This window comes from Manduca sexta, unplaced genomic scaffold (assembly GCF_014839805.1).
Source record: "Manduca sexta isolate Smith_Timp_Sample1 unplaced genomic scaffold, JHU_Msex_v1.0 HiC_scaffold_313, whole genome shotgun sequence".
NCBI classification, from domain to species: Eukaryota; Metazoa; Arthropoda; class Insecta; order Lepidoptera; family Sphingidae; genus Manduca; species Manduca sexta.
The window spans coordinates 1-4,667 of NW_023594164.1; the positions used below are offsets into that span (position 1 = coordinate 1).

The 4,667-nt window shown below is 35.0% G+C and overlaps 1 long non-coding RNA gene across 1 annotated transcript; it reads left to right on the forward strand.

Annotated features, from left to right (window-relative positions):
* Nucleotides 1–853: 853 nt before the first annotated feature.
* LOC119192755 lies at nucleotides 854–3,365 on the forward strand. Its single transcript, XR_005113746.1, has 2 exons — nucleotides 854–938; nucleotides 3,167–3,365. It is a non-coding gene; the product is annotated as an uncharacterized LOC119192755 (long non-coding RNA).
* The last annotated feature ends 1,302 nt before the right edge of the window (nucleotides 3,366–4,667 follow it).

The window sequence follows — 4,667 nt, forward strand, 5'->3', positions numbered from 1 at the left end:
TTGTGTCGGATTGCCTATCGGAAAGTCACCTTCGCAAATGATAGAAACTGCAGCACACATAATTATACACACATAGGTATATATTAAACACTTGTCTGTTCTACGCACACACATTTCTTAAATACAGTAGTTTTTAAAACGTGTGTGAGCATTTGATCTAATATTTCGGTGGAAAGAATTGATTACGAGCTTCGTGATTTATATATTGTTTATAACATTGAATTACAAACCCGTAATTTCTTTTGGTATAAAATTCATTCATTTTTGAATCGGTCAAGTATTTTTTAACTTCTTTTTATGTATATAATATTATTTAAAATGTCTATAAAAGTAAGTTATAAATAAAAAAAATATTAATGCCGTTAGCTATTACAAACTTTAGGTAATGTATAATTTTGATCTAAACAGAGTAAGTACAAGTATTTAACTAAATTAGTAATATTGTATTTGGTGTGGGATATATTGCTGTTTGGATATCAGTATAGTTGTATTATTATTGTAGTAGGTAATAGTAGTTGTTGGTTGTATTCGTTTGTTTTGTTGCATATTGTTAAATCGTGTAAAATGTCGCGATTGATTATAGTAACCTGAGTTTTTCCTGAATAATTAATATTTTTTAAATTCATCGTAAATTTGCAAGAGAATTTTAAGTGATTGCGATGCTTCAGAAATAGTTTAAGCCTTCAATATGAAATGCATGAGTTAAAATATTTGTTGCATTTATTACGCCACTAGCCACAATCGCTACAAAATGTGTGAGTGAAAGTCTTGTAGGTATATTTGTACGAGTGAGTTGTGACTATATCAGGTGCGGAGCCGCGAGCACGCCGCGCGCCCCGCGCCGCCGCCCCCCCGCGCCCCGCGCCCGCCGCGCCCGCCGCCGCGCACACCCCGCCCGCCAAGCGCACGCGCCGCTCAAATATAATGCGATGACGTGGGTAAGGACTCCTGCACACTCAACTTCAATACAACTGCTACGCTCAACTCGCTTGTACTTCCGATAAATAAAACCTTTGGAAACATTACACGGAGCCTAGTTTGCGTAGCGACGCTTTATAATTACCAAACTTTTCACTAGATCCATTTAAAGTTCAAATCTTAACAGAAAATAACAAAACAATTAAACTATTTGTTGGACTAAAATAATTATATGTCTTGGGAAACTAGTTTTTAGTTAAATTAACTGTCAAAACTTATAAGTTAATAAATTAATGTTGAAAGTTACTTCAATTATGAGCAGGTAAAATGTTCAAAACTCTAAATGTCACCTTACAATTTACCGAACCGATAATTTAAGGAATACATTTTAGAATAAGGAAAATCCTATAGAGACACCTAAACACCATAATAAAATGAAATAAAACTCGATGCACATAAATTAATGGTCCACGCGGTTGTGGGAACACACAAATATACGACCATTCACTTTAGATGTATAAAATAAAAAAGGGAAAAGTTGCTCTGCATTTTATATGAAAACTCAAGACTTCTTTTTCAAAGTTATATATAAAGGTAATAGAGTTACACCCACGTTTAAAAACTTTAAACCACGAGAACGAATCATGCAAAATTAATTGAACTTAAACACAAGCATATGCCAAATGTTTAACTTATAGCTTTCTTGCAGTCATTTTCGGTTAGTTTACAAACTAATTAATCAACTCATTAATAAGGAGTGATGAGAAGTAAAAAAAAAATAATTGTAATCTAATGGCAAATTTTAAGAATTTTCCACCTTGCTGTCTTTTAAGGCTGATTTTAGCCAAAATAGCTCCCATGAAGGACTATGTTTTTTTAATGAATATGTAAGTTGAGAGTCCTTACCTTACCTTACCTTAGAACCACGAAATCACCTGTTTAGTTTTTTTAATTTAAAAGAAGAAAATGTAAGTTATAATTCATAGAACGTAAGTTTTACTTTACACCAACATTTTCATAATTTTCATTAAAGTTACGAAGCTGATTGTTATTAGCAAAACAGTAAAACTAATGAAAATTTAGTTGCAATAAAGAAATCTCGAATAAGTCTGCTACTTTTTAAAAGAAAACATTTAATCGTTCAAATCGAAAATTCTCAAAAATTCAGAAAAATATTCATAACTCGAAAACTATGAAAAATTGCGGAATATACATGGGGTGATACGGATACCCCAAGGGGTGCTCTATCTCTGACCTCCGCTTGAAACTACTTTCTGGGACACCCTGTTTACAGGGTTTTTCGATATTGCGTTACAAAATAAAACCACATACTTATCTTCTTGAAAGTGACACTTTAGAATAACTTATTCGATTTGTATGTGTACAATGAAAAAGAATATGAAGTTTGTGACAAAATAAATATCAATTAAAAGTAATTTCATTTTTACTCGCTCTAACGGCTCTACTACTGCTCTTAGATTATAACAACGGCAACACCACAGTTTCAGTCACAAACACACACGCACACACCATATTCGTACTACACTACAAAATTATCACAGAAGTGATATTGGGATTTCTGGTGAAAATATTCTTTATTCTTGAATGATATTCGACACTATATTAATAGCAGTATGCGGTTATATTATATTAACCCAATGTTAAAAAGCCAATATATTTTATAGAAAATTCGGACTCACTATTAAATGAGATTGTGTTAATAATGTTTTATTAGGTAATTAGACAAATGAGCAAGTAAAGCACCTAATATCGTAACACTAAAATGTATACATATTATAAAACAAAGTCCCCTTTTCTGTCTGTCTGTATGTTATTGATTTTCTCAAAATCTACTGAACGGATTTTTATTAAATTAGGTATGGAGATAGTTTAAGATTGTAAAAGTTATAGGCTTCTTTCTATCCCGGGAAAATATATAGCGGGACTTTTATCCCGAAAACTCCTTAACGCGGACGAAGCCGCGAGCAAAAGCTACTATATTCAATATACGCATTATCTTCCTAAACAGATCAATGATTAGAATTAGGGACTAAAAATAATATCTTAGGCTTTAAAGTGGTATGTACCACATTAAAAATATCACATTGGTTTCCCGAGACAATAGTAGCACCCCGATCAACTGCGAGAGATCCCACAATTTCCAGATATCAAACCACGTAATTCCTGGATGACAATGCGGTCTCATAGGCCAGTAGCATATTATTGTATTATTGTATGTGCCTTGCAGCGAGAGTGTCGGCGGAGTGATGTCCGTCACGTGGCGCGCCTCCGACACGGACAGCGCCTCGCCGCGACCGGGAGCTTTACTGTAGAGCACGAACTGTAGCTCGTTATATTTTTGATATATTTTTTGTATGATTTTTATACTTTGTTTTTGTTAAGAATTAAGAAAGTTTATACTGAATAAAGACTGCAAGCCTTGAGCACATAGATTTTATACTTTTCCCAGGTTATCAACAAATAAAAACAGGGAAGATCAACTAAATATAATGATAGGTGAAATTTCCGTAAACATAATATTTAAGGTTTATATGTAGTACTGCACTGGCTTTAATACATCTAACTTCGTTTTCAGTTGTCCCTTTCTACTCGCACTTGTAACACCAATATAATATATTATGGTCGACATACACAAGATTTACGCAAATTGCGAAAACGATTTAGCTCAATTATTACGAACTGCCACCTACTTGATAATTTCTCCGGGCTATCCAATCTCGGGGAAATCTTGTTATATGAACCCACATAGTTTGTAAATCGACGCTAACTCCTCTGCCTCTCTAGTCAGTATATCATTCTTCAAAAATACCAATTTTTACGTATTATGTATCAACAAAAGCCACGTAGTCACATATATGATTGACTAGCTTTTGCCCGCGGCTCCGCCCGCGTTATAAAGTTTTTCAGGCTAAAGTTTTCCGTTATAAAAGTAGTAGTTTCCCGGGAACCTATGTTCTTCCCAAGATCTCAAACTGTCTCCATACCAAAATTCATCTTAATAGGTTGGGTAGTTTTTGAGTGTAACACGTTCAGGCAGACAGATGCAGCGGGGCCTTTGTTTTATAATATATATTTTAGAAATTTTAAGAGGAACAATCCCGTCATACATCGTTGTTGCATAACTTTAACCGTTTACGCAGCGCACGCAACGGAAGCTCTCAAAACAAATATTTTTTCCCCGTTTTTGCAACATGTTTCATTACTGCTCCGCTCCTATTGGTCATAGCGTGATGATATACAGCCTATAGCACTCCACAAATAAAGGGCTATCCAACTCAAAACGAATTTTTCAGTTCAAACTGGTAGTTCCTGAGATTAGCCATTACTGCTTCGCTCCTATTGGTCATAGCTTGATGATATATAACTTAGAGCACTCCACGAACAAAGGGCTATCCAACGCAAAAAGAATTTTTCAGTTTGGACCGGTAGTTCCTGAGATTAGCCATTACTGCTCCGCTCCTATTGGGTATAGCATGATGATATATAGCCTATAGCACTACACGAATAAAGGGCTATCCAACGCAAAAAGAATTTTTCAGTTTGGACCGGTAGTTCCTGAGATTAGCCATTACTGCTCCGCTCCTATTCGGTATAGCGTGATGATATATAGCCTATAGCACTCCACGAACAAAGGGCTATCCAACGCAAAAAGAATTTTTCAGTTTGGACCGGTAGTTCCTGAGATTAGCCATTACTGCTCCGCTCCTATTCGGTATAGCGTGATGATA